Source organism: Anser cygnoides, chromosome 1, assembly GCF_040182565.1.
Source record: "Anser cygnoides isolate HZ-2024a breed goose chromosome 1, Taihu_goose_T2T_genome, whole genome shotgun sequence".
Taxonomy (NCBI): Eukaryota; Metazoa; Chordata; class Aves; order Anseriformes; family Anatidae; genus Anser; species Anser cygnoides.
The window spans coordinates 113856622-113866667 of record NC_089873.1 but is presented as its reverse complement, the minus strand read 5'-3'; the positions used below and the strand labels follow the sequence as shown (position 1 = coordinate 113866667).

At 43.9% G+C, this 10046-nt stretch overlaps 1 long non-coding RNA gene across 1 annotated transcript; it reads left to right on the top strand.

The window, feature by feature from the left end:
- Positions 1-4710: 4710 nt before the first annotated feature.
- On the top strand, positions 4711-8428 carry LOC106043453 (uncharacterized). The gene is made up of 3 exons (XR_001211687.3): positions 4711-4787; positions 8115-8176; positions 8370-8428. It is a non-coding gene; the product is annotated as an uncharacterized lncRNA (long non-coding RNA).
- The last annotated feature ends 1618 nt before the right edge of the window (positions 8429-10046 follow it).

Sequence of the window (10046 nt, the reverse complement as noted above, 5' to 3'; positions counted from 1 at the left end):
ATAGAACCTGGATTCCCTGTAATGCTTTCTTACACTTGCTATAGGCCCAATCCAAAGCTCATTCAGAATTAGTGGAAGTTTTCCATCACCATCAAAGGAGTTAGGATTGCATTATATCTTGTTACAAGAAAATTTTTGTTTTCTCCTACATGAACAGTCTTGTTCTCACTAACTCCTACATATTTGTACAGGGTGTTGTATCCTCACAAGGGGTGTTACACAGTAACAAGAAGAATTTTAGACATCAAATATACCTTCCTTAAAGCCCATTTATTGTTTTTGGAAAGTGCTCAGTTCCTTCAATTGTTTTCCTGTCAATAAACGTTCACTGATGAATATGTTCTCCATGCTGGTGACAGATTTCACCTTTAGTGCAGACAAACAGAAAGGTGGTGAGACCATGCAAACTCAACTGCTGCTACGCTTTATGCTAGCATGAATGAAAGGCATTTTGATAAGTGCCACAGTGTTCACTCCTGGCACCGAACAGCTCAGTAGCTGAGATCGTATGCAAACCAGCTGCTCTTCCAGGTGACATGTTCATTGTCCCTATAGGAACACTCTGCATCCAAATCCCACGCAAACATGCTGCTGGGAACAAAGCTGGCTTGTCTCCATAAAACATTCACAGTATTGGAACAGGAAGCTGATGCATTGTGTGCTATATTTTTTCCTTTACATTCCAGAGAAAAATATTAGAAAAGAAGGAAGATGTGAGCCATTAAGTCTACAGCGCAACCACGTTGCAGTCAAGAACTGAGAACAAGAGCTGATCACCAGCTTCAAGACCTGACAGTACAGAGGAAAAAAAATAATAAAAGATCAATGGCTATGGATTGAGTCTTCATGGCCAGACCTCCATCTGCTACGTGTTTGGGCTACTCCAGTAAAATCAGGCCAGGCTATAGGTTTCTTATGTTCAGGCTCACTCCCAGTCATTTTAGTGATTAACAAAGCACACAGGCCACCACTTTCCCGGAGACCTAAAGTTGCCAGATACCTGAATCCGTCTGCAAATCCTGGACTGAATATGTTCAATGAGAGCAGAAAATGACTCTCTGCTTTTTCTGCACACTGTCCGTTTTAATAAACAGAGTTCCTACAAAAGAATCCCCCTGTGTCACCAAAGAAAATCCATATATGCCTCTTCTAAGGTGACGTTGTTCATGAATGGTACCTGTGTGCAGCCAGGGTTTTCTGCCTGTTACAAAGAGCTCCTAAGCTACATATATTAAAAAGCAGTTTAAAAGCAGGAAAACAGCTTGAAAGGAGTGAAGGCTTAAACAGAACACTATCTAAAGAATCACTCATGCCAGCTCAACAGCTTTTATTACTCCTGCGTCTGCTTTCTTGCAGACTCAGAGGAGTAGAAGATATGGATAATGGCCACTCATAGCTTATATTTTGCCCTCAATCAAAAAACTTCTCTATCTGTTTTCCATTTTTCACCAAACAGCCAAGCTCCTTATGTGCTTGCTGAAGGCAACTGCCCACTTCTTACAGCAACCCTAAAAATAAGACGCAGTGGTGATGCAGTCATACATAAACAATAGCTTGTTTTACAGAAGAACTGCTCGTTATATACTGTTTATAAACCAATCCCAGACGTCTTTTCTTACACATACATCTGCATATAGTCATCAGTTTTGGCAAGGACAGCACAGAGCATGGTAAATCAGAGGCTCACAGACTATCTTACTGAAATTTATAATTGCAGAGGGCTTTGACATGGCTTTGACTGATAAAAAGACCAAAGTAATGTTCCTGATATATATATGAAGTTTCATCCATTTTGAAGCATGCCAACTAGACTCCTGGGCTCTGCAGTCTCTCTCTTCAAAGGAGGTGTCTTCAGCCTGCTCACCAATGTGAGCATAGCATACTGCTATTGTCGCAGCCAAGCTTCCGTTGCAGAAGCCCAGGGAGGAGAATCTGAAAGGGAATAATGAAGTGACTTCACAGGTTTTCCTGCAACACTCTTCCACTAGAGAAGCACTATGTAAGAAAGCAGAAAGAGCACTGATTACAGCTCTAACATTGCCATTAGACAACAAGGCAGATGAAAGATGACATTACCAAACATGATGCCAAAAGAATAAGAGAGAAAGACAACTCTCCATCAGAACAGTGTGGATAAGTATATCACATGTAGCAGGGAGTAAGGCTCAATGTATGGGTTGAACAGATAGGATCAGCACACTGAACACAATATTCCCTATATTTTTTGTTGACAGAAAGTTATTAGGCACGTTGACATGTAGTGTAAGGCCAGGAAAAGGGTGTTGCAGCACTTTGTGAGGTGGAATAGTGGGAAATGGACTAGCAGATACTGGCCTCACAAAAAAATTCCAGTATGGTCATATTATCCATGTGTAAGTGTCCATCTCTTGTCCTCCTTTCATAATTTTTTCATCCAATGACTACATTCAGCCACAACTGGCAGGCAAACAGGCATCTGAAAGATAGAAAATTCCTACACTGTTCATGCAAATAGAGGGCAGGCAGAAGACTGAGACCCTAGAAGATCATTTGCCTTGACCACACCATCCACTGTCTGCAGTATGAATTCACCTTTTATTAAACCTCACATGAGAAAGAAAGAGGCCATATATGTGATCCAATGGCCTAAGAGCTTCCATCAGATACTGCATCTTCCTAAATACCAAAGTCAGCCTTTGGATTCAAACCCATCAGAAAGCAGGATACAGAAGTTCAAAAATTCATGGCATAGGATATCAATGTCTGTACATTAAGGATGGTTCACATTAAAGATGGCTTTATTCACATTTTCCTGAACCTCTCTACGCCTGAATGCCCTTCTTCCACCTAGAAATTCTTCCTGTTTTAGGACATTTTGGGACATTTTTAGAACTTCCTATGTTTGTCTGGATTTCTGGGCCTCTGGAAGATGCAGTGAGACCTGGATAGCAAAGCTGACAGACTTTTGCATATCACAGATACCCTCACTATATTGGCACACTCCACTGTACAGCAAAGGTACCTGATCAGTACCTTGTGCAGGACACGTATCTGGCAGGTAGACCCCATTTTTCTGACCCATATTGGAGATGCCTGAACAACTGTTTAATATCTTGTCTTCACACACAGTAAAAGTCCCATATGTTCTGAAAACGTTGGCTTTGTCAAGCATGCGCAGAACATCCTGTGCATCCTGTACTTCCATGGGCTAATTCTGAAACCACAATATCCATATTACTACACACAGAAAACCTCAGGAGCAAATATGTGAGAGCTAAACACGTCTGGCAAAGAGACTCTGGAAGATTTTTACTTAATCTGGAAAAAAAAAGTAGAGACTTAAGCAACAGATGAGTAGAGGCTGAAAGTGATGAAGGCAGAGAGAAGGTGGATAGGAGGCCTCTAGGAGTTGTGATGAGGACATTAAGAGTCTGAGCCCAGCGATACCAAAGGTGAGGTGGCTCAGAGCCGTTCATGAGGAGACACAGAATCACAGAATGGTTTGGGTTGGAAGGGACATTAAAGACCACCTGGTTCCACCCCCTGCCATGGGCAGGGACACCTCCCACCAGACCAGGTTGCCCAAAGCCCCATCCAGCCTGGCCTTGAACACCTCCAGGGATGGGGCATCCACAGCTTCTCTGGGCAGCCTGTGCCAGTGCCTCAACACCCCCAAGTAAAGAATTTCTTCCTTATATCTAAGGATCAGCAACACAGGCAGAGAATTATTTGGGGCAGACGGATCTGGCTTACTGCCTGTTCTCCATTACCTCCAGTGGAAAAGTTTTATGCATCAATACAGCAATAAGGCATAATCAAAACAGGGCTATGTGATATAAGCAACCTCTGTAAGCCTTTTAAATAAAAGATTTGAGTTGCAGGGCCTCACAGAGCCTACTCACCACTCTGCTGGCATTACCACCTAGCAGCAGCATTCCCAGCCACCACCAGGCAAGCAAGCAAACAAACAAACAGCTGCCATGTTCTTTGCATTGTAGATGAACTCAGAAGAAAATACAGCTGCAATTAGTTGGCACGCAGCTGTTGAATTAAATCTTTTACTGCCCAGCTAGTAGAGCACAGAATTGTGGTTTATGCTGGATTCGAAGCAAGGGGCACCAAAGAAAGGGTTAACCCTACACCTGTGTGCATGTTCATAATGTGTATTTTTTCCTGAACACATTATTAGTCTGTTAGCTCATTTAGAGACCATAATGAAGTCATTATGATGCCACCAGTATATTTTGCCAGAAAGCTGGCAATCTTTAATCTGCTTCCTCTACAGCATCTCACAAAGGAAGGGAGAAACCAAAACACTGATTTCAACTAACAATGCATTTATGTGTAGTGCTGGGTCCCAGCACATGCTGAGAAGAAAATTCTTTTGTTTATTCCCCCCTCCTTCTGACAGGCTTTACACAACAAGCAGGGCACAGAAGATTCCTCAGTGCAGCAAAAAGCCACTCCACCTTTTACATGCTTTTCATTTTCTCTGCACCTTCCTTTGACCTTTCCTTCAGATGAGGCAACCAAAGATTAAGTTGAAAATTCTTTGAAAAAAGACATGGGTAATGAGTTGCTGTGCACATATGCAATCCCCATAACTGCACGTTGCCGGACTCATGCCTTCTTGGAGAGACAACAATATACACTTAGCAGAGATTCATAGAGTAAGTGTGCTATGAAACAATGGTTGGCATGTCAACAAAGAGGATTTTCTATAGGAGTCAGGGGCAGGTAGGAGACATGGGTGAGGACAGAGACAAAGAGGAGCCAATCCACCCCAGGCCAGTTTCACACTCACCAGGGTATGTGCATTTACAAACATGGGGTAAAAAACACTTTTGTCTATCCCTGCTCTTGTTCCCCTATTAAACATACCCCACTGATGTTTCAAGCTCGCATGGATAGCATTCAAGGCAGGTGTCCATGAGAGCTAAACAAGCTGAGTTTTCCCAGTTAGCGATGGGAAACAGCTGAGCTACATCTATCCAGCCTGCCATGCATGAGGTAACATAAGTCTTGTATAAAAAACAGAGAGGTGAGTAGGTTGGGAAGCTGAATCTAAGGGTAGAGAGCTACTATGAGTGTTGTCTTTTCTAAGGGCCCAATCCAAATTCCAATCAAGCCTCTCACTACTTTCATCACCTGAAAAGATATTTTAGGTGGGAGGTAATTTTACTCTTACCAACAAAATGCTGAAAAACACCAATTCAATGACTTTGTCAGAGTTAATTGCCAGGTGTTCAAGTCTCTTGTTTTCTGCTCACTATCAAGTCCTCCTGAAACTCCAATTCAAGCTGCTTTCCTCAGACAACAGTAACTGAGTTACTAGATGATACCCCACAGCTGTAATTTCTCACAAAAGCTCCCATCAGCCGCATCCAATGGCTGACAACAACTCAGCAATGTTAGCATAAAGCTGGGGCACCAGCGTACCTGACACTGCCATCCTGTTTCAAGTGGCAAATGCCTGCAGTGCAGCTGATACCTTCCTGTGACGGAAGCCTGCAAACCACCATTTCGAGACAATATCGTAGTGCTAAAGCACTGGCAGCACAGCTGAATGCCAGCAGGGCTACTTGCTTTTGGTAGATGGTGCACAGCTGCCAGCAGCTTGCTGGCACGCCACAGCGATCTGAGCATCCCCTCCCAGCACACTGCTGCATCATGGCCCTGAATTACGACTCTTTTGCTCTCCTCCAGTGCATTGACGGTGCACTGGTGAGAGACTTATCAGTGGGTCCTAAACACTGATAAAAATGAAGATGCATGCTCATGCTGAGGGAGCAGGAAGCACTGAGGGGCCAGGGGGACACTGTGAGCAAGTGCAGATTGAAAGAGGAAGAGGCAATGAGTATACTGTGGGTTGCTTTTCAACAAAGCAAATTATTTATTTTCTCTAAATTTATATGTGCCACAAACTGCACAGCTAGGGGACTGTGCTCAGATAAGACGAAGAAGAATAGACTTGGAGTTAAAACATGTGAGCAGAACCAGACAATGACTCTCGCAAGTGGCTCTGACCACTCAGCTCACTGGTGGGACCTTTGGGTGGGCTACTTGAAGCTATAGCCTCCCAGATAAAAGGGCACTCCAGTGTGGAGGAAAGGAGAAAGCCAAGGATGGGGGCATGTTCATCCTTGATCACTTGGGACACTCAGCACAGTGTGTGCGTGCTGTTCATATGGCAAAACCCTGGCATTTTGCCACTCCCTGTGGTCACATCTAGCTCTGAGAGGCCCTGACAGCTTGTGGGCTCCCCCACGCTGAGACTCCAGTGCCTGGGCATACAGGCTCCTCACAGAGAGCCTGGGGACAATTAGATGGCTCTGGGAGGTGGTCTTGAAAGCAAATTAACTGAGACTCAGAGGAACAGAGCTAAGTGCCTGGGCCCAAGCAACCGAGCAAAACATGAGCAGGACATCTGCACCCCCACCCTAGATGTTTTCTGTGCTGTGTGCTTTGAACATGGTCCCAGAGCCACTGACCAATACTGGAACTGCCAACGTGAGGCAAAGAGGCCTCATCACCCACTCTGTGCTTAACAGCAGGGAGTGCTGAACTTAGCACTTACATGCGAGACGTAAGCAGTAGATCCATCCGGTGCACCCTGAAGTGATAGAGATACGCCACACATTTTCCAAGGAGTCAGTGCAGGAGGAAAAACAAAACAAAACCACGATTTTAACTAATAATACAAGGAGCTCTTGTGCTGATTTATCTTATGATCATACAAAACAGGGTAGCACCTTTTGGCTGTCAAGGCTGACAACCAAGCAGCTGGAAGCTCTCAGGAAAACTCAAAACCTGCCAAATCAGCGTTTTCAGATGGGAATAGAAAGGGGGCATATCCAGGTTGGAAAAACAAAGCACAAATAATAGCAGATGTATGACAGCCCTTTGGAGTACTGAAACTGGGACTCCTATTGAGGAGCTTTGGCTTTGGCTGAGGAGCTGAGCTGCCCTGAGCCACAGCATAGGAGAGAGGCACAGCACCCTGGTGCATGTACAATGGTCAGACAGTGGTGGAGTGCTGGCTCTCTAGTTACCAGAACCAAAGGAATAGATTTAGGTGCCTGAAGATCAGGAACATCCTCCAGGCTGAATTCCCTGTAGTTATCTCAGCCCACAGTTCTGGGGAACCATTTCAACACTCTTCACTCCCATGCCCCCCGGCAGCACCCGCAAATGACACTACCTGCCATGGATTTTACCAGCAGTCAGACACCCAAATACTGAAGTGATACAATCAGCAGTCAAATGGGAAGAGTCTTAAAAGTGCAGGGAAATGAAGACAGACCTCCTGAGGCCCAGGTTGATCCCCTTAATCCTAAATCAGCTTTCTGCTATTTATATATATTCATTACATTAATTATTATTTCCTAGCGCTACTGATTAACAATAAAATTTGCACCAATTTCTTTCTAATCCTGTTAACCATGAAGCAGGTTGTTACTATAAACACTTCTAAGTGCACTTACTTTTAATTTTATATAAGCTATGTATATATCCTATAGTATGAATATATCCAATGTATATTAGACTTTAATTTTATATCTATACACATCCCTTTCATTCAAGATCATGTGAGTGCATGACTTAGCCAAATGTCTTAGTTACTGCGTCATCTGTAACATTTCTAATGCTAGTATTTCCTAGGCTTGATGCCAGGTGAGTATATGTGTACTCTGTATATGTGTACTCATTCAGTAGCACAAACATACAGGAAAGAGTTATCTGTACACCAAGACCGTGTATGTTGAAAAGATCAAACTTCAGTCTTCTCCTGCGGCAAACTTGGCTAAGAATACTCTACATTTAAAAAGAAATCAAAAATGCTGCTTGAAGAATTACTGAAATGTCAAGCAGCATATGAAAGGACTCTGTTTTCATGTCATCTCCATGCCCTAACTCTTTTCACATCCCTCAGGATTATCATTTTTAAAATTGTATTTAAAAAAAAAAAAAAGCTCAGTCATCCTAAGTGGATAATTTAAATGCCAAGTTCCTGCCTGGATTCACATTTTCTAGCTCAGTATTAAATCATTGAAAACAGATTGAATGGGGTGCCTTGTTTGGCAAGCATTGCTGTTCACCTACCAACAGAACTCCAGTGTGGTCCTCTTCTGCAGGCATTTACCCATTGCCTTGACAGAGACTACTCAGGAGAGGAAGAACATTTCAGGCCTGCTGCGTATCCTTTTGTCTCATCCTGCTATTAAATCTCTCTGGAAAAGAAACATCAGCATTCTGGAAGCTGATACTGTAGAAAATTCTGTGGTCCTTTGGACCCCATAAGTGCCAATTCATGTTTTGCTTACAGAAGCAAGAAAATGGCTTTTTCCTCTCAAATAACATAATAATTGCTTTCTCCTTTTTGTGCACAGGACATTAAACAGTTGGACTTGTTTGTCGTACAAGATCAAATTAAAGAGAGCATGACAAGTTAGTGTGTGTCTTCTCTAAAGAATAAGAAAGAACTGGTGCTTACGTTCTTGCCAGCTCCACCCACTTGTCTACCCTGAAAGTGTCCAAAAGTGTCCATTTCCCAAGGTGAGGGCAGCTCACAGGTGCTCTCCAGTCCTGGGAATGGAGACGCGATTTGCCTCACTGCTAACCACAGCTAACCATGGCCACGCATTTCAAGGGTGGAAAAGTACTCCACCAGCATTCCTGCATCTCCCTGTTCCCACGTCTCTGCGCGTCCTCCCACACCACACTCCCTACAAGCTGGATCCACTTGTAGTTTCCTCTGTTTGGAATTGGAAAGCAAATATTCCCCTTGGTCTGCTCCCAGCATAACCACTACCAGCTCCAAAGTCCTAGTTAACTTTTGCTGCTCTGTCGAAGCAGGATGTTCTTCCAAACATGCAGCAGCTGATCCAGGGGGTACAGCATATCCTGCTGAAGAGGAGAAAAACAGACGCCAGACTTTCAGCTGCATCAATAGAGGTAGTTGTGGTTGCAATGCCATTGCAAGCCCTCCAGGTTTAAGCATTTCCACAGCAGGTTCGTAGTGCCTGGGCAAGCCTCAGCACCTTGAAGAACCAAGGCTAGCTGCACACTGAAGTCCAGCAGCATCCCAGCTCCATGCCCTTTTTATTTGGAGCTCCACAAGGAGCTTCCCAGCACTCTGACCTGCTGCCCCATCCTTCTCCCAGGAAGACTTTTATGACCTGCCCCAGATGTGGGAAAGGAGAAAGGGTGGAGGGAAACAGCAATGGCGAAGAACAGAGCGGGTATTAATATCCTCGGTGATGTCTGCACTTTATTTTCCCTTTTAATTTACAGCCTGGCACTTCAGCTGCAGTTGCTGTTTCCCAGATTGCACCTGGTTTGGGAGTTAAAAAAGAATATACTTTTTGTTTGTATTGGCCCGTAGGTCAGACTTGCTTGCTCCAAAGTTTGTACTAGTTATGTATGTACATGTGAGTTTAATAAAGTTTGTTGTCTGTTTAAGCTCTGTTGTTGTCTACTCAATTGTAGGGAAGTGGGAAGCTGTCACTATGCCAGAATTTTTCTTATTGAAGTCTAACAAAACAGTGAGCAATCTAGACAAACCAATAATATAGCACCCTGTGTCCCCAAACCAGCACGCACTAAGAGCTTCATTAAAATTGATCTTGAATTCAGCAAGTAAATCAACACTCACCCAAGACAATACATTAAATTAATCAGGCACAAAATACCCCATACAGATCAGCAGGCCAAATGTTTTTCAAAAATAAGTACAACTGCAACTTTCAGTTCCTGGTCCATATCAAAGTACCGTGATGTTTCACCACAAAGCAGCACATATAATTAGCAATCAATTACTCATTAAAATTGCCCCATGAAGCAAGCATGTGAGCACATAGAACATCTCTAATTCCCTTTGGCTCACTGGGCTCTGGCCTGATTTCATTATAAAAGCACTTCTGGGGTGTGCGAGAAGGCAAAAGAATTGGTCCGGGCCCAGGGCCCACTTCCTTGGCTGGGAGACTTTGTGGTGGGCACAGCCAGCCATGGCCACGAGCGCTGGCTCCCTTAATGCTCCTGGGGGCTAAGCCCTCTCTCCTGCCAGC